We start from the raw sequence: 25191 nt of genomic DNA, 5'->3' as shown, positions 1-25191 counted from the left end.
CCTCAGGGACGCCAGTGATTGGAAGCTCAGTCAGGGAGTATTTCAAGCTCTTATGTCACTTTGGTGTCCGTGCCAGGTGGACCTCTTTGCATCCAGATGGAACTCTCAGCTCCCGCGTTATGTCAGCTGGAGACCGGATCCAGGGGCTGAAGCGGTAGATGCCTCCCTGCAGGACTGGTCGGAAACTCAAGCCTATGTATTCCCCCCTTTCCTGTTCATCGAGCGGGTGGCAGCCCATAACAGGTGTCAACAGGCCTCCCTGATTCTGATCACTCCGATCTGGCGCTCACAAGCGTGATTCCCTTCCCTTCTGGAACTTGCATGGGCCTCACCAATACGACTCCCAACCTTTTCCAAGAACTTAACAGACCCCTGGGCCAACCACATCCCCTGATCCTCCAGGGCCATCTTCACCTCATGGCATGGGGGATTTCAGGCGGCGCTGGTAAGACCTCGGACTTTCGCAAGGAGCGGAATTCCTCATCCAGCAGGCGTGGGCCTCAGGAACTACCAAGAGGTACATATCGGCTTGGAGATGATGGGTTCATTGTTGTGTGGAGAAACAATTGGATCACGTGGGCACCAGTGTTACCAATGTCATGAACTTTCTGGCAGAGTTGTTTCAAGAATGTTTGGCATATTGTCCCATCAATTCTTTCAGGTCGGCTATCACGGCGGGCCATACTTTAATAAGCAATGTTCCAGTGGGTGAGCACCCATGGGTAAGTAAACTCCTCAAGAGCATCAGGGTGTCCCGTCCCTGGGAGCCCCAATATGCGGGCTGGTGGGACGTCACTCTGATTCTACGTTTTTTGACCTCATGTCAAGGCAATCAATACCTGTCCAGGAAGGAGATCTCAGCAAAGCTGGCAATGTTGCTCTGCCTCATCTCTTGCAAGAGAGCTTCGGACGTAAGCGCTCTAGATCTCTCGGCTAGAATTTTTACCCCTGAAGCGGTCACCTTCAACATCTTCAGGAGAACAAAGACGAGTACCAGGTCGTTGTCCAGCTTTTCCTGATAACCCTAGGCTGTGTGTGGTTTGATCCCTGAAGGCATAGGAAGACATGACACTGGACACTCGCACTCCGGGGAACAGCAACTCTTGATTGCTATCAAAAAGCCTTACAAGGCTGTGTCTTTGCCAACCATTTCCAGATGGGTGAGATGGATTATGGCAGAAGCCGGTATTGATATCAGTGATTTTGGAAGTCACGCCACCAGTGGAGCTATGGCCTCCAAGGCTGTCCAGGTAGGGGGCAGACTGGAGGATATCATGAATGCGGCAGATTGGTCCTCAGATTCTCCCTTTAAGAGATCCTATTTTAAACCAACCAATGGGGCAGCCACACTAGTGGTAAGTAAGCTTTAAACATGCATAATCCTTGCCTCCGGTTATCACATAGAATGACAAATGTCCTAGTTGACATGAAGGAAATTTTCAATTCTATTAAGGATGCAGAGGTGAGGATTATCCCCCCCTAGCATGCATTAACATGCTGCCCACCCTAGAATATATAAAAGGGGGATTAATCTACACACTATGCTGCATACGGATGACCTAGAGATCTGTTGTGCAGAGAAGTATTCTCGCTCTTATTTAACTGCAGTGTAATAACTGGTATTGTTATACTAAATGCAATGCTTTCTCTTTTCTTATGACAACAGTTGCATTACATAAGGTTATTTGACTATATTAGTTCCTACACAGAAGTTGCTTAACTATCATTGTGATTACTGTAGATATGCTCTTATATGCATTGTGGCATTGTAACATATTATCCATATCTGACTTATGGTGTACATTCGGGAAACTCTAAAGTTTTTTCTCCCCATATTCTCTGAGTCAAAGACGGAATGAACAACAATGAGCTTAACTTCCATCAGTGAAGAAGAGGAAGGACTACATTACATTATGGGATTTATAGACTATCAGACTGTTACTGGATTAGATGATAACTTTCCTTCATGTCAACTAGGACATTTTTCATTCTTGATTGAGTGATATTTCTGTCGACTATATTTTTGACATTCAGATATTCTTAACTTCATATTTTTTTAATCACAATATTTTTTATATGATATTTTGTCCAAACATCCCATTGTCATTTATGGAAAATTAGATGCACTTAAAAAAAGTAGACTGCTTTATTGAAAAGCAATCACAGACATGATGGTCTACTGACCCCAGCAGGTCACCATCCCTGTGAAGCCTATCATTCCTGATGGCTCGCAAACGGCGACCTAGCTTCATTTAAAAATGCTTTATCAAAAAACAATCAAAGACATGGTGGTCTGCTGAGGCCAGCAGGCCACCATTTCTGTGAAGCTTATCACTCCTAATTGGTTGCAAACTGCGACCTACTTTTTGTGCAGCTCCTATAAGAAACATACAGGATCTGCGCGTTTAGACAACATACACTGTAGGATTGGTGTCGGACTGATTCCGTACAACCCCACCGGGTATGTTGGCTTTTTGTGCCACTAGAATCTCCTTTTACCAAGGAGAGAATACTTCTTGGCATCCATCGAGCATGACAACCCTGACCTTTCGCCTAGTCACTCGTGTTTACTTACTTTGTCTCAGAGAGATACACAGAATAAACAGGCTGGGCATTTTCAATAAGTATTTATTGAACAGTCTTTAATCTGGTGTTTAATAGATGAGCTGCAACAACCATTAGACAGTATAAGATATAAATGATAAGCAGTACTATAAATGTAAATGGATGGTATAGCTCTATCATCTTACAATAATTATGAATACATTCGAGCATATAAAACACATGATAATAAGAGGCGTACTCCTACCATGCCTCTCTGACTAGATGTACCTAAATGTACCTAGCATGTGTATAGGAGTTAAGCCATGAATTTCTCTAGGATTTAGTCAACCCCATTACCTGAAGTGAGAAACTGTGGGACCCCGTCCTGGTCTCGAGTTGGACACCCCACGAGGGATGTTAGATCACTGCGAGCTGGAGTGTCTGCATGCAGGAACCTCAGCGTCTCTGGTCAGTGTGTCGGCCGGGAAGTCTCAGTCTCCTCTGTTCTGTCTTTGCAAGATGTGATGTATATATACCTATAGGTCTCCCGTGGGGTCCTATCTTGCTGTATTACTGTCTAGGCCTAAGGATGACATCGGACATGATCTTTATACATATATATTATACAGGAGTTGGTCGTCCTGCTGTCCTTCCAAGAATCCTCAGGCATAATGTATGAGATTTCGAACTAGGGAAAAACCGCGTTCTAAATGCAGTGTTGTATCTAGGTAAAAGGTCAGTCCCTGTCAACCGTGACAAGTGTAATGTAGGGAAGAATATAAGTGAAGGGTAATGAAGTTACCGTGACCTATATTATGGTACCTATATGGAATATAACACTACCTGATTACTATTCATGAGGTAGATCAATTTACAACCCACTAGGAATTGCTATTTGAAAGATGTAAGTTTTCTTACATCAAGAATTGCAATTCGGTAAGAACTGCAATTAGGAAATCATGATTTTAGATTTTTATACATGTGCCCACAGTCCTGTCTCACATGTCTATGATCGTCAACCATTTTAAATGAAAGGGAATTATGGCAAGAATGTAAAGAGTTTAATCCCTGAACTAAGTTCCCTGCACCAAAAATACAGAGGATGCACAACTTCCCTAAATATCTAAATAGTAGTGAGTCCCATGAAAAGAAACACAATTTATGTGTGGGCAAGCTGCTCAAAAAGCTGTCTCTGTTTAAAGTACTCAGCGGCAGACCTTCTCCTCTGTTCCAGGCAAGGATCAAAGCAGAGCACCAATCCGAGAGGGACTGGAGGCAGCGGGCGTTGTGCTCTCTCATAGGGTAAAGTTTAGAGCCATCTGCGTGCCCTCACGTCCCTCCCACACTGTTCCTGAGACATGCACCTCCTCACAAATAGAAGTGCGATGTTGGGCCTAACTGGAATTAAAGCACGGTCCTCCCTTAAGAAATATTGAGGAATAAAAGGCACAACAGAAAACACATTAGAAAATGCACTCTCCCTAACTTTTCAAAATTATTATGTGACATATTGCACAAGCAGAATTCTTCAAATTAAATAAAAGGCACTTATCTTGGCTGCCAATTGCAGCAGAGAAGGAGGACTTTGTGCTAGAGGAGTGCCCTTATATACTGTTATGGACTGATTCATTGGATATTAGTTTCATGTGTTATCATGACCTGTATGTTGGAAAGGTGAATATTATAGCTTTTATTTACATGGCTTCCGTGAAGTCAGTAAACAAAGTAGAAACATAATCTGAGTCTCACGTCCTAACTTAGCATAAAGCTTTTTATACTAATAATATAATGACTCCAAGAACTTCAAAAACCATAGGGCCTCATTTATGAAAAGAGTTGCATTGCTGGACAAAAACAGCAGTGCAACACTTTTCAGTGTGCCCTCCTTGCGACACCGTATTTAAACTACGTCACTCCATGTCACAATGATTGAACACTTTCGTCATGAATCCTGATGTATCTGTTGCGCAGTAATGACGCATTGCTTGAGTTTGTCACAAAACAGACGCAATTCCAGCAATGTGTCATTACACATGGCTGAGTCCCATGTAAAAAGGCCTGCATCATTCGGATCTGATGCAGTGAAGTCGTAGAAGTGATTTCACTGCACAACTTCTACGAGCCTTTTTTGCGTGGAAACACATACTCCATACATTATACCTGACACATGTATAATGTAGAAACAACAGTTGATGGACAGAATGCAGAACAATGTCATACCAAGCATCCTAGGAATCGGTTTCGGGGTTTCAGCCCTCTTCAGCCAGGATAGCTTGATTCCAGTGGCATGGAGAGCACGGGACTCACGTCTGAGCATACCCATCCCACTCGGGGTGACAAACGCAAAAACAACAGTTGATAGACAGAATGCAGAACAATGTCATACATTCACTCCAGTACAGAGATCTGTATCCCCCCAAGTGGGACGGGTATGCTCAGACGTGAGTCCCGTGCTCTCCATGCCACTGGAATCAAGCTATCCTGGCTGAAGAGGGGTGAAACCCCAAAACCGGTCCTAGGATGCTTGTTTCCAGTCCAGGGAGGACCTGGCCTGGCAGTTCGGACTGGACTGTTCCTATTGGGCATAAGGTCAAGACTGATTTGCATATGGCTGGATCCAAACTGGAATGGCATGGTGAGCAAAAAAACGATGGATTTACGCCCAGATCTCTGTACTGGGGTGAATCGATTACATTGTTCTGCATTGACCTGTCTGAGTAAAGAAATAGAGACACTAGCACATAAGCATACACCAAGGAAATCAACAGCTGACCAGAAGGGTATGATCGAAAGTATGTTGTGACATCTTCATAAACCCACGAATGATTCACCACGCAGAGATTGGAATCCCCTGAACATCTGGAATAAGAAATCCAAACGAAAGCTGTATTGGTGCTTTTTAAGACAATAGAAAAGTAACACCTTGCAGTGTTAACAACCTTTCTGCTAAATCTAACGCTCGTACATCAGAAATCATTTTGCATGAAGCCAAACACAAGAGCCTAGTATACATAGGAGACAGTTGTTTCCTGGACAGGGCAGTATTATGAGGCCAAGCTCGGAAAAATCTTAACTCAATGGATACATCCTAGAGAAAAAAGTATTTGGGTTGAGGAGCAGAAACTAACCTAATGCTCTGAAGCAACTTAGAAATAGGATGTTCACCAACCGGAAGACCAGCAAGAAAAGGGCTCCGTCAAAAGCAGAAACCAGATGGAGATGCTGCAATGTGCTGAAGGTGGTATCAGAGATTAGCAACACAGGAACGAGCCCATGCGCCTCAAACATCGAGCAGAGTGACCCGAACTCTGTCGACAACAAAGACACTAGCTCGGCAGAAGACTCGGAAGCGCGGATGCCTAAGCTTACTCCCAGAAAAGCAGATAACATCATTTAAGGAAGGGATAGTGAGTAATAATGTCTGCCGGACAACACTGAGAACGCTGCATTACATACTTAGGTGCCCCCGGCCCAACCCGGGAGTTACTGTTTTCTTTTACCCCTGCTGTTGACTAATAATTTAATTCCTGTTGTATATGAAGGTGGGGGGGAACCGGGATGGAGGGCTCTGAGCAGAAGTGAGACGCCCCAGCTTGCCCAGACCGCAGTTACACGGGCAACCCGTGAATATTCACCAGTTGGTAACTTGTTTGGATGGGGAATGTTTGCATGCCTGACCTGGGGAAGGTGAGTTGGGGTTCAAGTTATTTGGGTAAATGTTCGTTGCCTGACGGGTCGGTGGGGCGAAATGGAGACACCACTGATGGAGCAAGGACTCGTAGAAAAGAGACTTGCTCGGAAGCAATCCGCTCCTTTAACTCACTAACAAGTTATTAAAATTGTTTGGTGTAAAACTAATGCGCACCACATGAATACGCGGGTTTGTGAAGCTTGCTTATGTGTTTACTAACGCAAATAACTTGAACGAAGGACTAAAACCGCTTTAAACGGCAAATCTTTACTGCGCATGTGTCAATTGCATCTACGCAGTATAACGAGCTATAGCTTGGAGGGAAATTCTAGCGCATGAGCAGAAGGCACTAAAATTGAGTCTTGAAGACTCACATGCATGGCATCTGCTTAGCTGAAACAAAAACGAGCTATTTTACTAATGCTAATGCGGGGAAAGTATTAATAAGTAAAGGGAAATAGAGTAGAGATGGGTGGTATACAGTGAAACCATTTATTTGTGAAATTAATATTTGTCTTTCTGACTTTATTACTAGTGCGCATTTGGGCCTCTCATGTATAACTGAAGTAGGCTGAGTCATGTGACGACTGCGCATGTCTACTGAAAGCTAACCCGGAATGATGACTCGGATGTTAAACGAAAGTCAAGGTCGCAAAGTGTCCTGCCCTGGGAACGGACGGTGAAAATTTCAACAATGTGGACTTGTATTCAGATTATTAACAATATTGTTGCAAATAAAACATGAGTGCGTGTGTGAAATTAAATTTTGACTAAAAATTAAGGGGATTGGTTTGTGAACAATGGTCAAACTGATTTAGATGACATGTAAGCATGGGGTGATGATCATCCCCCCTTGCCTGACCAATCATAGTTCGTATTTTTACGATATTGAAACTTTAGTGGGTGGTACATGAAGAACGAAAGGTATAATTGAGGTAGTTTTAGTTAGTTAGTCAGATGAAGATTGCTGAATGCAGCAGAGCTCAGGATGCTGTCTGTGGGCGGGAGATGCTGATGCTGGGAGAGATGCTGATGAAGAAGCTGAATGCAGTACCTGAAGCAGAACTTTCTATCCTAATTTAATTGGGTTAGATAAGAAGATCGCAGAAGAATCTCGAGGAGGAAGAGAGTGTCAGAGAGGGGTGCGGCGCAATCGTCAGTATTCTAGAGAGGTCAACTATCCTGTCCTGAATCCTGTCCTGAAGTCTTTGTCGCCTGATCTATCCCGGGGGACCCTTACCAGCTCCTTTGCCAGGGGGTTGGACTTCACACCATTCTTGGTAATTATAATTTCACGTTATTTGTAGATGTTATTTTCTCTCTGTCCTCTGCTTTTCTGGGCAGTGATCATTGTATGAGTCGGAAGTATATGCTTTGGTGTTTAACCAATTGAATTTTCTCTCCTATGAATGATGGTGACTGTACTGTATTTTTGAAGTGGTTCATATACATTTAATTTAGATAAATATTTTAAAATTTCCCGAGTGTGTGGTTATTTTACTTTAAATAAATAAGTTAGAGTTAGTGTTCATTATCACCATCAACTAGTTCAACTAATGGTCCATTGACCAGAGGAAAGAACTTCATGATCAGTGAAAGGTTAGTTAGGAGTATGAAATAACTAATCTTAAACATTGTGAAGAACTTACAAACCAGTCCAGCGGTTTACTCAAAATTGTGTGTGTATATGGGCTCAGGTGAGTATATGGTAGTAGAGTATTTGTTGTTAGTACGCCGCTGGATCAGTTTTCTGGTAGCAGAGTTATGGTTATTATTGACTAGTTGATTATTGATTATTGATTTATGTTTAACAAAAGAGTTAGCGTCTTGTTTTATGTTGGCTGGAAAATCCCGGGGAAATGAATGGCGGGTTGTGACAGAACCCACACTGCAGTGAGGTTACTCATCTGTTAGATTAATACTGAGAAGCTACGTAGGGCTGGCAGTATTAAATTAGGGACTATTTTGTATAAAAGGAGAGTGTGAGTGATAGCAGAGAGTTCGCTGGTGAAATTTTGGTCTTATTTCCCAGTAGGTGTAACACTGAAGGAGTAACAGGTTCTTCAGAGCGTGAATGAAGGGTAAACAGGGGATTTACTCGTAGTAAAAGAGGAGCAATTCTGAGACTCCAGAATAAGTAAAAAATCTATCCTTTGTTTAGTGGAACAGGCAGAGTAGCAAATGTTTTTATGTTGTTACTAATGGACATTATTTTATGATAGGTAAAGGAAGAAATTTTTCGTATTACCTTGTGAAGGGAGGGTCAGTTTCCGGAGTGGTGCTGACGTCACAGAGAGCCGTGCTGGGATTGGTTGAAACAGCAGGCCTGAGACAGAAGCAGATTGTAAAGGAGGGGTCAGTAGTAAGGAGCAATACTGATGTCATTAATGGCTGCGCTGGCATTGGTCAGACCACGAGCGTGAGCCTGAGTTTAATTGGTTATTAGATAGAAGCTTTGTTAGCATTGGTTAAGGAGATTGTATGTTGGATTCTGATTTGACTGCTGATGTGAGTCGCACAGATAGTTGAGTTCAAGGGTTTGCGGAATATTCTTTCATGTATCGTCCATCTAGAATGTATGGAGAAAAGAGAAAAATGTTGTTAATAAAGAAAATTAAGAATTTCTTTAAGAAAGATAAGCCTGTATTGACTAGAGAGGGAATTCCTATTGCGCCACCAAAAACACCTGGTTCCTTTATGATGATGGAAAGAGGATATCATACTTGTGTATGGTTGGAGAATTGGATGGAATATAGAAAAGGTGATGAAGTTCTAGCTTTTCCAGAACATGGTATGTTTAATGGGAGAATTCTTCAGAATTTAAGAATAAGTATGAATGATTTAGAACCAAGACCTAGGTTAACTCAGTATGAGGCTTTGGAAGAATGGGAGACTAAGTCATATAAAGGAGAGAAATGCAGAGGCATTAAAAGATAGAGGATTTTTCCCCACATATTTGCATGAGTCATGCGAAGGTCAGATGAAGCAATGGAGAAGAGCTATGGTATCAGAAGGTTTATATCCAGTGTTAATGGCTGAGGAACAGTCAGGGAGCAAGTGTAAGGATCTAACAAAACACATGAATGTGACAGGATATGGTGAATCAGATGAATTGTTGGAGGAAATTTTAACTAAAAATCCTCCACCGTGTCAAGAAGGACCCAGTAGAGTCCCCCCAAGTGCACCAGTAATGGGAATACCCCCAATTCCTCAAATTTTACTTGACACATCAGTTAATAGAATGTTTCAAGATAATGAGAGGGAAGCATTGAATAGAACTAGGGAGGAAATAGTACAGAAAATAAGTCAATTGAATTTAAATACTGAAGCATTGACAGTACCAGTGACTATAGGTCCTGATATCCCACTATATGTAGATAAAATGAGTTGCCCAAAGCCTCAAGCTGTAACAACTCCTTTGAGTAATCACAGAAAAGAGGTAATAATATCTGATGATCAGGCCAGTGAGTGCGATTTAGTCATTTCATTAATGGACCTTCCAATAAGAGAACCTTCAACTGAAAACCCGAAAAGAGTTACACCCGGAAATTTGAAAGAAAAAGGGTCTATGGCACCTTTTGGAACTAGAAGTTCAACAGCAGTCACTCCAGAAGATTTGGAAAGATGGGCACAGGGAATAGAAAAACGAAGCTCAGCACCAAAGATCTTAGATATTTACAGATTGAAAGTGGAATTGGAAGAGATGATAGCTGGAAATGTGGGAATAGAGAGGTTGAACCTTTATAATGATGAAGAGTTGTTGTTTATATGTAGGAGTATAACCAGAAATGCAAGCTTGTTTCATGACAGATTGACAGAGCTTGCTTCAGAGATAGAAGTGGATATAGGGAGATCAAAATTATTGCAGAAACCATATCGAGTGCAGTTTACTGACAAGGATTTGGAGAATGTGAATGTGTCTGGTAAAAGACTACAGATAAAAGAGTTAATTAACATTTTGCAGAAGTGGGAAGACATTGACAAGTGGAGAACTAGGTGGACAAGAAAGAAGGAGGAAGCACAAGCAAAGGAAGCGTCATCTGCATTCTTATTAAAAGAATCAGAAAAAGCAGAGAGATTGTGTCCCATGAGAGAGGTTCCTGGTGGTGGATATGTTCATGTTCCATGGAGCAGACAGGATATTTTGTCATTTACAAATGATTTCCCTAGGTTAAGAGAGAAGCCTGTTGAATGGTACAAACAGGTTGGAAGATTTGTGAAAGTTTCAAAGGTTCTGTTGAACGATCTGGATGGTTTGTTTGATATTGTAGTACCTGCCGACTTATGGACAGAGTGTAAGATCACAGTTGAATAGCCAAATGAGGAGTATGCTAGAGACTCGAAAACAGGAGCACCCTCAGAGGAGGTGATGAAGAAATATCACCAAATAATTACTTTTCTGAAAGGGAAAATTCCTCCTAAAGAAACAGATTAGGTAATGATAGATAGAACAACTCAAGAGCCAAATGAGTCTGTACATGCATATTATGAGCAGTTACTGCAGGTGTTTAGGCAGTACAGTGGCTTTGAGAATATTGTTGAAAAGGATATGGGACATTTTGTGTATAGTTTGAAACCGGAGATTAGTCAGATGATTCAACAGCACATGTTGAGCTGGCAGAGCAAGACGATTGACGAGATTTTGAAATATGCCAAGTATTGCGGAGATGATATTGAGGCAGTAATTGCATTAACCAATTCAGGTGAACACTGTCCCGCCCCCAGCAATGGTGGATCGGTTCTGGCGTGCAGCAGGTCGGCGTCTCCATGAATCCTGAGCTCGTTGACTGACCGTGGCTTTTTGCTTAAATCTCCTTCGGACTAACCACGGAGCTTGTTCGCTCGTTTGCGACGGCGAGGCTCCCAGCGCAGGCTTTGACGGTCCCGCTGCAGGTGAGAAGAGGGAGCTGCCTCGAGCGACGGCAGCGCTGGTGGCGGTGGCGGCTGCTTTGATCAGCATAGATGCAGAGTGCTGGGTGTAGAGCCGTGAGCTCCAGCTGACAGAGGCCGTATCCTAGTAGAAGTTTGCTAATTTGATTGCTTTCACTTTACATAATTTGAACCTGGATTAGCTTGTACTTAATCAAGTACCCTTAACAGAACGGATATTAAGAAAGAAAGGGAACTACAGTATCTCCATAACACTATTGACATGCAAGCATAGAAGCCTCCCTATCAGAAACTAAATTCCAAACACGTCTGGGTGTAGAGTTGTGTGCTCAGCTGAAATCGAAAATTTTCCTGGAAGATGTGTGGAGACAGGGGAACCTGGACTTAAGCAACAGACAAAAGATCGCTGGTCTGTATGCTTGGCTCGTAGGTGCGGACTTTGGTTTTTTAAAATTTATTTTACCTGCCATCTCACCGAGGAGCTCTTGGGAAACTTTGCATAGCGCTGACATTCCTGGAGGCTGCTGCTGTTGCTGGGACTGCGAGGCCCAGGGTGCCCTGCCTCGTAATTGCTCACCGCACCTGGTGCCTCTTCCCGGCCCCTCCTCTCATTACCTTGTCTACAAAACGCCTCACGGCCCCCGCTTCGCGGGTGCCGCTCGTAGGCGTGGACTTTGGTTTTTTTAAATTTATTTTACTTGCCAACTCATCGAGGAGCTCTTGGGAAACTTTGCATAGCGCTGACATTCCTGGAGGCTGCTGCTGTTGCTGGGACTGCGAGGCCCAGGGTGCCCTGCCTCGTAATTGCTCACCGCACCTGGTGCCTCTTCCCGGCCCCTCCTCTCATTACCTTGTCTACAAAACGCCTCGCGCCCCCGCTTCGCGGGAGCCGCTCGTAGGCGCGGACTTTGATTTTTTAATTTATTTTACCTGCCATCTCATCGAGGAGCTCTTGGGAAACTTTGCATAGCGCTGACATTCCTGGAGGCTGCTGCTGTTGCTGGGACTGCGAGGCCCAGGGTGCCCTGCCTCGTAATTGCTCACCGCACCTGGTGCCTCTTCCCGGCCCCTCCTCCTCCCGCTACACAACCCACGCCTTCTAGCGCGCGAGCGGGACGCGAGCGGGGCGCAGACCGGGCAAAGGGCGGGCCCGTCTGAGCCCGTCCGAGTACGGCAGAGGACGGGACGGGGCATAACCCCTGGCTCTTTGGTTTTGTGGGTCCTTACTTGTTTCCCCATGTCATCGATGTTCTGTACTGTACAGAGTTCTGCTTGTAATATTTGCCTGTAACGCCTTTAGGAATCCTGCCCCTCTCTGTGCACCTACATCGCTGGATCACTGGCTATGGCAACTGCAGGCTCGGGGTAGGGGAGGAAGTCCCTCACTGGGTCTGGAGTTGTTGGTACACTGGATAATTTTATTATAAGGGCTACCTCAGTTCTACAGAGGGAAATCGAGCTAACGGAAAAAAGGCTCTCGCTGGACCAAGTTTTTACTAAACGGTCTTCACTGGGGAACATTGCTTTAGTGCAGTCACCTATAAATCTTTGTACTGCTAGTCAAGTACTAGCTCCCAATTGCCAAGACAGCCTATCCTCAGCTGTAAATTCTAGTACCAACTGCCTATTTGAGCACGGAGAGTCTACTGACCAAGATCCCTCCACACCTATAACCTCTGTCGGGACAACCAGATCTGGCTTACCAATTCACTTAGAGGCATCTAACGCCAAACCGATACAGTAGGATGCTAGACGTAAGCGAAGAGGCACAGCCCTGCCCAACAAAAGATCAAAAATTACTAAACGGGCAAAATCAGGTGCTTTAAACTGTGCAGTTAATACAGATTCTGTTAACCTGGTGACTCAAAGCACTGAGTGTGCCCTGGGTGTGGAGCTTGGAGGAGAATTTTGGACCACATTGGAACAGCTACTCACTGCAACATGCCTCCCTATGTACAACAGACTTGATTTAATTGATAAAAAACTCTCTGCTTTTGAACTATTGTTTGTTGCTCCTTCGGGGGCTAAGGAGCTAAATGAGCGGGAGGGCGTTAACACTGATTTTCTTTTACCTGCTAAAGATCCAGTCGGACCAAATGTCTCTGTACCCAAATTACCTAACATAAGGCCAGAATTAGCAGGTCAATGCTCCTTGCAGTGCGATAGACCAGGCACCATCGCCCAAATAGCACCACATGGCCCAACTACACGAGCCTTAATAGAGAATACATTGAGTAAGGGAAATCATGTTACCATTAACCCCCCAGTTGATTTGGGGAACCTTGATCCTCCTCAAAATATTCTTAGTTGTCCAAACCCAGACACTTTAACTACACCAAAGTTGCCTTGTCTGGAATTGCCTCCTGAATCAGCTCCCTATGTGGTGGTCCTAACGGGGGTCCCATCTTTAACCCAGGGTACAAGGGAGGACTTTAGTATGCTTAAAAATAAGTGTATTCACTGGTTGAACTGCCATAAACCCCTTCCCAATCGTTGCAGGAGTGAAATTCTTTTCGCAAGACGGTTAGATTGGGTGGGTCCTAGAACTAAAGATATACAGGGTGACTGCGTTGTAATTAATTTTAGAGATTTTAGAACAGCCAGATTTATCTGTAACACGCAGTCACGTAATTTTGGCAGTTCTGAAACAACCATAAAAGCCCTCCCTCTTACCTATTTTTACCTGGGTCCCTCTTTTTCTGGTCGCGAAGCACCCTGGGGAGGTGGCGTGGATGGTTTGGGGGGGATACAGGCTGGTTTTCCATCCATTGGGACCCAATTTAACAATCATTTTTGCCCACCCACTCTTGAAACATTCCACCATATTAACAGATACAGTGTTCTGGATCAGGTGGATTGACGTCTGGCCCCCACTGTTGTTACCACCTTGACCAAGGAACAGAAAGGGCTACATAACACCAAGGTTGGTGGGGGGGATGACCATCCACAGTTTGTGTTATCCGCCCCACCGTCCAGCCCAAATTCCAAGAAAGATCGACCTTTGGAATGTTTCACAGCACTTTTGGAAGATTTACCTCCATTGACACTATTGGGCGGGCTGGGGCAGGAACACGACCGGGAAAATTTGGGTAGGGAAAGTATTTCCCCAAGTAACCTGTCCACTAACGGAGAGTCTAAGACTGATATTAATCTCATTTCTTGGAATGTAGCGGGATTAAAGAATAAACTGATTTGCGAAGAGTGGGGCAATTTTATAGACACCTTTGATATTTGTCTATTGCAAGAGACATGGGCTCTGGAAAATTTTCAATGGGCGGGGTTTGTTTCTTTTGATATTCTTGCACTATCAAGTGGTAGGGGGAGACCTTATGGAGGCCTCAGCACCTGGGTTGCAATCCACCTGGGTGCCATAGCTAGGCAACTTCAAACGGGTTCTGATGACATTCAATGTGTCCTATTAGATCTGCCCGGAAATAACCATCTAGCCCTTTTGAATGTTTATTCAAGACCCTCTACAGGTGGAAGGGAATCTAAGGTGATTTCAACTTTGAATGATTTTATTCTGACTTTAGATCCAGATTACTCTGTTATAGTAGGTGGCGATTTCAATTGCCAATATGAGCCGCTAAGTCTGCTAGACCACAACGACCCTGTGGCGGAAGATATACATCGGAATATCCCTGAGCCTTTGATTCCTACTGTCAAAGCCTGGACCCCACTAGTGCTACAAATCCTCGCTCTTACTTTTTCTTTATCTCTGAGGGCCTGCAATGGCAGATTCAAATCAGATCATCCTGGACAAACTACCTTTAACAGAACAGGACAAATGTCGATTTTGGATTACATCATCGAAATAAAATCCTGGGATAAGGTGCTTGATTTTAGGGTGATAGTTCGCGATGATAGCGATCACAACGCCCTCACTTTGAAACTTAAATCTGGAAGTTGGGGACTCACAAGTTATGGCACTGCGGTACCCATATCTCCCCAACCCCTAATACTGCTTAATAACAGACGCAGAGTTAGGTGGCCTAGCATTCTTGCTTGTCCAGAGAAACTGGCAGAAACTTATAGATTGGCATTACCTTGCCTTAATGAAATGGCTGAAGCAGTGTTAAATTGCTCTACTACTGAGAGCACATCCAGCCCTGTCACAATTCATGGCCAGCTAGCAAGTCAACTCCTCGACGTCTTTTCCCGGGTAGAGCCCATAAGGCCCCACGTGGCCAACAAACAATCGTGGTATACTCCCGAGTGTAGGAAACTAAAAGGCGAGTTAATCCTGGCAATTAAAGCCAAGGATAAAACTAGAATTAAACTATCTCGGGCACAGTATAAGTTGTTGATCCACAGGGCAAGGAAGTCTTGGGAAGACGATAAATGGGAGGAGTTAAGAATAGCATTGCAGAATAAAATTTTTAAATCATTTTGGGCCATAGTCAGCAATGGTAAGAAAGACCCCAATATCATTACCTGCTCTAATATAGCTCCTGCAGTATGGGAAGCACACTTTGAGGGTTTATACTCTGACACAAATTGTAACACACCCTCTTCATTTGATTCCCCTCCTAATATAGCCCGTTGCGCTGAGGACATCCCAACAATAAAGATTAAGGAGGTTGAAAACGCCATTCACATGCTCATACCCAATAAAGCGCCGGGTTTGGACAAAATTCCAGGTGACCTCTTCAGGTCTGAACCCCAGGTATGGGCACCGTATTTGTGTGTTTTGTTCTATTCCATCTTGCTCGGCGCAGAACCACCAGAAACCTGGCGAGGCGCCGAGATTGTGCCAATTCATAAAAAAGGTTGTCCACTTCAGCCCTCGAACTACCGGCCGATTAGTCTAATTGACACGACTCAAAAGCTATTTGGGCGCATAGTCTTGGATAGACTACAGGCCTGGGAAGCAGAAAATAATATTCTAAGCACCCTACAGGCGGGCTTCAGGAAGGGTATTTCTACTCTCGATCAGATCTTTCGTCTCCAGGTCATATATTGGAAGACTGTGAGTGTGGAGGGTGGCAGCCTCTACCTCATTTTTGTCGACCTTAGATCAGCATTTGAACTGGTCCCGCGCAAAAACCTATGGAGAGTTCTTCAAACGCTCAATGTTCCCACCTATCTCTTGGATGTTTTGAAGAGCCTCCATATGGTCAATTTTGCCCAGGTTAGATGCGGGAAATATGGCGAACTATCTGAACGTTTTCCTGTTAATAGAGGAGTCCGCCAAGGATATGTACTAGCGCCCACGCTGTTTTGTTTATATATTAATGGGCTTATCAAACATCTTCTAGCTATAAAGGATACTGATGTCCCTAGGTTAGCCACGGGCAAGGTACCAGCCCTAATGTTTGCTGATGATACCTTGCTACTGTCACGTACCCCCATGGGAATCCAGCGCATTCTAGATGGTTTTGTAGACTTCTGCAGAGATAGGGGTCTTGAGATCAATCTAGCCAAAACGAAATTTATGATCCTCAACCCTCCCAAACACACTCGCCCAAACCCAGTACTAAATGGTATCCCCCTTGAACGGGTAAAAACGTTTTTCATATTTGGGGATTATACTCCAAGAAGACCTGGGATGGGGAGGCCAAGTTGCCAATTCCACTCTAAAGCTGACCCAAACTACAGGAGGCATGGCCAGATTGTTCAAAGGTTCGGCTTTTAAACCAGCGGCGCCAGTGATAGAAATTTTTAAATCGCAGGCTAGAGCTGCTACAACCTATGGAGCGGAACTTTGGGGCCATTCTAAAACTGACAGCTTATCGAGGGTTGAAAATACCTTTATTAGGAATTTGTTGAGCTTACCATCCAGTTCCCCGTTGGTCCCCATTAGGTTCGATTTGGGTTTGCTCCCTATGGAAGAGGTGGTGTCTGTGCAGGCCCGTCTACTACTGGAAGAGACTCTGGTCCAACCCGGACTTGGAATCTTATAGAAATGAATTCATGGGGGTCTGGCCTACAATTAAAAATCTGAACATCCCTTTGCTAATGTATGTTAGGGACACCTGTGCCAAGATTGGTTTCCAGGAACTTTGGGACACTCCAGAAAGTTCTTGTCTGGCTGTTTCCAAAAGCAACTTGGTCGAACAATTCAGATACTTCTTCCTATCATGTTTACACATGAATTCAAATATAGGTAGGCTGACTGCTCAGTTCCTACAGTTTAAACCAAATTATGGGAGGGAGTTATTCCTGGATTTGATTTTCCCCCCAGTTGCTAGGAAGCTGTATCTCCAACTAAGAATGGGCACTTTACCGCTCAGGTCCTTCACTTCCAGATGGGATCCCAATAAAAATTCTTCATGTCCCGCTTGTGGCTATATATTGGAGGATGAAAATCATGTGTTTTTCTTTTGCCCAACGTATGACTTGCACAGAAAACACTGGGTAAAACCTATTTGCAATAACCTTGGTTTTAGTGAGTGCGAAAAAGCCCTGCGAGTTTTGAAATATGACACCCATCCCCCAATTGTTTTCGCAGTCTCGCGCTTTCTAAACGCTATATGGTTGCAACGCAGGAAATTTTCCACCAACTGTTAATTATTTGATTAATTTAATTTTATTATTTCTACCTGATTTTGGTGGCTTAAGTTTGAGATCTGTTCTTGATGTGATAATTTCATTATTAATATTGTTTGTAATTCATTGTTGCTTTTATGGCCCTAGTGGCCGAAATAAAGTTTATGAACTGAACTGATATTGAGGCAAGGCATAGAAAGTTAAAAGAGAAAATAATGTGGGCACAAGTAAAATTGGCAGAACAGCAGGAAAATAAATTAAATACCCAGACTGATAGTCAGGTGAAAGAGCAGACTCAGAATGATCAAGCGGCGAATGGTGGTAAAGTAAGAGGACGTATGAATAGACAGGAAGCGAAGAAGAAGTTTCCTTGTCATGCGTGTGGAAAGCTTGGACATTGGAAAAACGAGTGTAAGAATATTCAGAATAATAATGGGCCAAATCAAAAATTTTATCCACAGATGCAGAACGAGGTGATTATGACTCAGCCGCAGCAGGTAGTTACTCTACAGTATCAGGTGCCACCAGCCTATGGCAAACTTTCTGAACACTCAAAAATACGCTGCGGACGCCGGATTTCACGGAGGAAGTGGTAAGAAAAATTCTGTGGTTTCACAATACCTTTTACAGAATAATAATAACGAAGCTGACTGTTTGCAATGATAGTGCCTGATGGGGGAGGAAGAGGAGTGTGTGCTTGGCGCATTCTTGCCGGTAGATCAGTCAGGTCCATTTATTGATGGGAAAGTGGAAGGTAGTGATATCACTTTTCTATTGGATACTGGTGCTACCCGGTCTACTGTGAGAACAGCAGACATCCCAAACCTACCCCTCTTGGGAGAATCCATACAAGTTGTAGGAGAGTCAAATCAACAGATTAGAACCCCAATCCCAAAACCAATGGAAGTACATATTGGAAATTTTAAATACATGCATCGCTTTGTAGTTTTCGATTCCAGTCCAGTAAATCTGTTGGGAAGAGATCTATTGCACAAGATGAATTGCACGATATACTGTACACCAGATGGTGTCACTTTCCAAACCCCTGATAAAGACGTTGAATACAAGATGATGCTAGCTAAGCAAGGTACAGAAGTAGAAGAGATATTTACATTGATATTATAATGGAAAGGAGCGGAGTAATATTACATAATATAAACAAATAAATGTTGTAGTACAACAAATGAATTTATATTATTTGTTTTTATTTCTCATTCTTTATATTTCTTAATATTGTTCCTTCCTGATTTTTTCAATTATTCAATCATTAAATAGTATTCCAATCAACTAATACATTGGTTTTCATCTAAACCTATACATGTACAACTGTTACATTAATTCCAACTAACAATATTCAAAATTTCAAAAAATATATTAAATCCGTTGAGTGAATATTGCTCAATGTACATAGCCATACAGCCGACGCGTTTCGTCCTGTCTAGGACATCATCAGGGCTGTAGTGAAGGAGAAAAGAAAAAAGAATATCGTATCACTCTCCATTATTCCATGTATGATTCTTACTAAGTACCTATACAAGGAAGAAATGTATCCCTAGTATACAGAATATACCTATTGAACAATACAATCATTAAAATAAAAATCAAAAATATCCATTTATGATTGAACAGTGTTAACAATTATTTTCCATTCTAGTGATGAGCTAATCGCTACTTTGACCCCTGATTTTCCAGTTGTGCCCTTGGTCCCAACCATGGCCGTATTATTCCTTTCACGTGTTCCATTACAGAGAGGATAACCCACAACATCCTGCCTATAATATAACTGTTTACAAAATCAACATTCATTTAAGAACTCACAATTTATTATCAAACTTAAAGATATAAGCTCCAATTCAATTTTATATTTTCCAAAAATTGACCCTTTTGTCATAAAACCACTCTACCTCTCCCCTCCTGCTAATAATATCCAAAAGCTTGCATTTCTCTAATAATTATTTCTCACCTTCATATTACATGGAACAATCCTTGCACAACTATGCTTTCCTTTACTTTAATTCACCTCTTAGTTTTCCGTTGCTTTGTTTATTGTCACCAATTTTTTTTTATCCCAATCAATCCTTCTGTATACGATTGATTAATCTAAAATATATAACAAAAGATACATTAGTAATAACACTCCTTTCCATCCTCCCATTAGTAAGTTGACACGTCCAATTTCCTTATCATACCTATAATCTTATGTCCTCACAACTCCCACATCTGATCCAATGATCCCGCTCAGTTGCTTATAATTGCCATTATCCGTTTGAAACCTCCAAGCTTCCATCAATATTATTGCAAATTCAACTTGTTTGTTATCCTCCTGTTCACTGACTATTTAACTGTAAATGTAACCAAAAGACACCACATTAATATCACTACTATCAATCCTCCAAAATTAAAATAAAACGCCCTATTACAAACACGTACCTTGCAACAGAAAACCCTTGTGACTTGCAGCCGGTCCGATAGCCTAGCTCTGTAGCCTGATACCGCTAACTCTCCTTTTGAAGGATTCAAGCACCAATAATTTTCTCCGATTTCCAAACCTCATTACCATATCTCTCCGGGTGTTTCCATTCTGGTCCACCCGTTTGAACCTCCAATCAAATCACGTTTAACTACATCAAATTCCAAGCAATGTCTGAATGTCTTTCAAACATTGCCGACCAATCATTTTCTCCGTTTTTCCAAACCACGTAACCAGGGTGTTTCCATTCTGGTCCACCAGTGTGAACTTCCAATCAAATCGGGAAACACCCATTACAACGACTGCTTCTTCACGCGCTGCCATCGCAACGCGGCTTTTACATCGCGGCCGTCTTTACATTGCACGGTTTTACATCGCGGGGACATTTGCTTCGTGGACGTTTTAAACGCGGTTTTAACATCGCGTGAGCCGTAACAACGCGTTCTTCTGCAGTATTTAACATCGCGTATTTCCCAATGACCCTCAGCCAGATTTACTTTAATTGAAGCTATACTGCGTACGCGTTCTTCTGCAGTATTTAACATCGCTACCACAGTATTTAACATCGCGTATTTCCCAATGACCCTTAGCCAGATTTTTGGATGTTTATATGGAAATTGGTTAATTGAAACTATACTGCGTACGCGTTCTGCGTACGCGTTCTTCTGCATGGGAATTGATTAATTGAAACTATACTGCGTACGCGTTCTGCGTACGCGTTCTTCTGCAGTATTTAACATCGCGTATCGCGTATTTCATGGGAATTGTTTAATTGGAACTATACTGCCTACCAGTATGGAGGTCACATTGGCGCACAGGGCGCAACCAGCACCTTAAGTGCAGAAACAGTGGCACATCAGGAAGAACTCCCACTTCTGTTGCCAAATGCCACAGCACAGCACTACTGTTGCAGTACATGCAAGTACACAGATGCACAATATTTCTATGACAGTGACTGGTGCGGTCATGCATCTGGTGCAAAGCTTCTCAAAGGCTCGAACAGTCCCTGGGCCAGATTTACAAAGATGGCAGGCAACGCAGAACAGCACCGAACTACGGATTACTTCGATGTGCGGATGGGGCCCTACATGTACATCGCGTAGTTAAGCATTACTTACAAGGAAAATGAGCTCTTCCACAACACGTGATGCACATGGCCCACACAGCATTAAAAATAGAGTTCTTCAAGGACAGGTTGCATTACACTGCATTATTTACAAGGAAAAATAAAACATCTCTTGCAGAAAAATCTCTTGCAGAACAGGTGATTCTCCACACACACTCACGCACACACTCTATGAAGGTTGTACACACACGGCGACCAGAAGAGGTGATTCATGGCGATGCAAGAGGAGTTCTTCAAGGACAGGTTGCATTACACTGCATTATTTACAAGGAAAAATAAAACATCTCTTGCAGAAAAATCTCTTGCAGAACAGGTGATTCTCCACACACACTCACGCACACACTCTATGAAGGTTGTACACACACGGCGACCAGAAGAGGTGATTCATGGCGATGCAAGAGGAGCCGGATGACGCATTTTACTAATGACTATGCCTCTCCAGGACCCTCCAGTGGTCGGAGGGATGGCTGGGTGCGGTGGGTGTATGGGTGGATGTGTGCAATTGCCACAGGGTGCTGGGTGGAAACATGCATTCTGAGGTACGGCTACAGAGTAATCCGTATGTATGTATGTACGGAGGGGTGCTGGATGGATGGCTGGGTGGATGTGTAAAATTGCAACAGGTGGGTGGATGCCGGCATGGCCATTCAAGGACAACATTGGGAAACGCATAAGAGGCACTCCCACCCGCACTCACCCCCAACCACAACCGTTTACCACTCATGACAGACAGTTGGCAGTGTTTGGTCATGACTGAGATGTCTCTATTCACACCCAACATTTGCCCCACGTAGCAAGTTCTGCATGTAACACATATTAACACAAGGGGATATGTCATGCAACGGAAAAAAAAAAGACAATGGGCCAAGTTAGGGTTTTTTATTCAGAGTACATTGCATGAATATCACACAAAAAGAGAAACCAATTGTATGTTAGCTAAAAAAAACCAATGGAACAATGTCACATGTAATAATACCATTATGCGTGCTATTGGTGTCGTGCACACAAACATTGTTAGGAAAAGCAATTCAGTATATGTGCAATGGAAGATAGGTAGTCGTAAGGTCCAGACAAGGTGAAAAGTTTTAGGGCTGCCAATAGCCTAGCCGACATCTCCTTTGTGCGGTGGGAAATACGGGGATTGAGAGTACCTGCTAACGATTGTGACATGCGCATTTCCTGATAACTTTGCTCCCTTTGCAAAATCTCTAAAAAATTGTAGAAATTAGGGTGCGGTTTGCCAATACTGTTGTTTAAAGAGTTGTGCCATCCCTCTATTGCATTGTTTGTCTTTGCTCCTCCCTCTAAGCAGGTCGAGTAGTAGTTCCACCAGGCCACAAGAAAACGTGGTTTCCTCCGGCAACCAGACCTGCTTAGATGGCCAATCCATGTGTCTTCAAAATAATTTAAAATTGGGGCCAATTTTTCGTCATTTGCCATAAAGTACTCGGACTCCGTAATAGATGTGTAGTACTCGTCTACACTGTTAGGAGGAACAAAGCAAAGTGCAGTTAGTTTTTTAAGCTCAAACTGTAGTTTGCTGTCAGCTGCATAATCCTCAATTAGGGAAGTTTTTTGAATTTTGCGCCAAAACGCCTGAGAAAAGTGGAAAAAACAGCCTTGGATTTGAGTATCCATGTACAATTTTGTTATACTATTCATCATTGGTAACTCCATGATTACTTTCCATGGATTTCTGTTTGGAATTCGCGCTTTTAGTTGAGACAGAAATTCAGTATAGGTTGATGATTGTTTGTCTGGAAGTAAACTGTACACTAACGGAACTACTGTGCTGTTAACGTAGCCGTGAATAGTGTAGATTTGGGTGAAAGGGGTTGGCGTACTTTTAAAGGTACCATCCATCATCCAAACATCACTGTTCTCCAACCTATTTAGATTACGGTGAGTACTGAAAATCAAAATACGCTTGTGCGCATTTCCATTGTCATACAAGATGAACGGTTCATTGGTCACAGTAACTGAGAGTTCACGAGGAATTGTAATATCAGAAAAGGCTTGTGGTGTAACGCGCTTGGGATTAGTTGCCTGTTTCTTGCGTTGGATGATTCGACGCAAGTTGGGAATACTGGGCATACTACTAGCAACATGCTCAGGGATGTGTTGGGATACCTCCCTTAAAATAGCACCGCACGGGTCATTGGAGTTGCCTGCAATCATTTTCATTTCATTTAACGATTCTCTCACTTCAATAGCAGTTGCAGAGGCAGAGTGGTTATGGTCTGTGCTTCTTAAAACAGAGTCACCAAGAGTAACTGCTCGGCCTCTGCAATGGCTGGAGTAGTATTGCACACACCTCCAATGACCACGGGGCTCCGAATGTCTCTCCTTACAATATATATAACCACTGTGTTTTAGTAGACGGTTTCCTCTACTGGAGGAGATGTATTTGGCCATCTTCGGATCAGACATTACTCTAAAAAAAGATAAAGAAAGATACATCATTTTCAAGAACCAAACATATGCAAAATGTGCAGTTGGAAGTAGTAAAAGGTGTACACGGTTCTAGGTGCTTTAGCCCAATATAAGGGAAAAGCCTTCACTTTGAGACTCTGTAACAGCAACATAACAATAGCGTTTGCGGTTGGATGATTTGTTGTGTGTTAAAAGTACACGTGTACTACACAAGACAGCACAGAAATGAAATGCTATGGGGCTAGGCAACACATTACTTCCAGCGTTAATTGTGTGGCATAATAGCCCATACAAAATACCAAGCATGTACCTGTGTCGCTGTTGTCAACGTGGAATTTGTTCCTTTCGGTATTCCGACCTTTCAATATCCCGGGAAGGCTAATACAAAACCAAATTAGCATAATTATCGATTAATCAATGAATATGAATTAATCACAATCAATAACAATTACTTGCCAATTAATAATTAAGTAACAATTAATTGATTATCAAAACATATAAATAACATAACGATTCAGTTAACCACAATTTAATTAGTTGCCACCCAATTCCCCTATAAACCCACAACCCGCTACGGAATGCAAGTACGCAAAAAATACATTACATAACATTCATTTGTTTAAATACATTGAACAAACATTACAAAAATAATACATAGTTTTTACACATATACTACAAGGAGACAATGAACAAGATGTGGAGATTAATTGGAATGATACACTTCAACTAGCTACTTCAGCACTAGCACCCACAGCAGAACACAGCTGACAATAAAACAACACTCCCGAGACTGTAATCACATTGAAAACACTTACCTTTTTGTAGCAAAACGTCGGGGGGGCCCGTAAGATGAAATGCACCAATCGAACACAGATAGAAATTGGCAGGAGTATGCCTCTGAAAGTCACGTCCTTGAGGGGAGCAATACAAATCTCATGAGAAAATACAAATGATTTGTGACAGCCTGCACCTCCATACGAAAAACCCACAGTCCAGCAGAAAAATAAAATAAAATGATGCATACTGATCATCGCGGGACACGGACTTAATTAACAATGGAGAACCATATTTCATTAATGTGATTTTACATTGTAACGCTGTGATTCCCAAATGAGGATTGATGGATGAAGGACACATTGGAAAACCAAAGAAGTCACATTTTCATTGCATACCTTCTCTAAATATGTTTCTGCATTGTTACGTACTTTTGGTGAACTATAGATTGTTTGTATTAAAGGGAGCTCCCAACTTTGCGGTATCTTTTTGGACTCTGAGTTTGTGCTCCTCCACACCAAGCACTCTTACACTACTGCCTACCAGTATGGGTGACATGTGACTCCTACACTTTCACTCCTTTGGCTTATGCAACTACTAACATTGTCGCACAGGACACAGCCAGCACGAACAACTTTCAAAGCACCTGCTGCAGCGTTTCCTTCCCCCAACAATAACCAGGCCTCACATAAATGTCTACAAAACTCGTGGCATCCGTGTTTTGGATCGCTAAGGTTGGGACCTCTGCGAAGTTAGTGCTGAGGGTTCACATGC

The 25191-nt window shown here is 42.8% G+C and overlaps 2 long non-coding RNA genes across 2 annotated transcripts; both read right to left on the bottom strand.

Annotated features, from left to right (window-relative positions):
• Window positions 1–18857: 18857 nt before the first annotated feature.
• On the bottom strand, window positions 18858–20082 carry LOC146857838 (uncharacterized). Its single transcript, XR_014979619.1, has 4 exons — window positions 20045–20082; window positions 19804–19956; window positions 19578–19714; window positions 18858–19069 (listed from the first exon to the last, which is right to left on the bottom strand). It is a non-coding gene; the product is annotated as an uncharacterized LOC146857838 (long non-coding RNA).
• Window positions 20083–23034: 2952 nt separating this feature from the next.
• LOC146857837 (uncharacterized) lies at window positions 23035–24588 on the bottom strand. The gene is made up of 3 exons (XR_014979618.1): window positions 24459–24588; window positions 23954–24021; window positions 23035–23644 (listed from the first exon to the last, which is right to left on the bottom strand). It is a non-coding gene; the product is annotated as an uncharacterized LOC146857837 (long non-coding RNA).
• Window positions 24589–25191: the final 603 nt, after the last annotated feature.

The sequence above is a fragment of the Triturus cristatus genome, chromosome 3_2, assembly GCF_964204655.1.
Source record: "Triturus cristatus chromosome 3_2, aTriCri1.1, whole genome shotgun sequence".
NCBI classification, from domain to species: Eukaryota; Metazoa; Chordata; class Amphibia; order Caudata; family Salamandridae; genus Triturus; species Triturus cristatus.
Note: the sequence above shows the minus strand (reverse complement) of the source record. Positions and strands in the feature narration are given on the sequence as shown.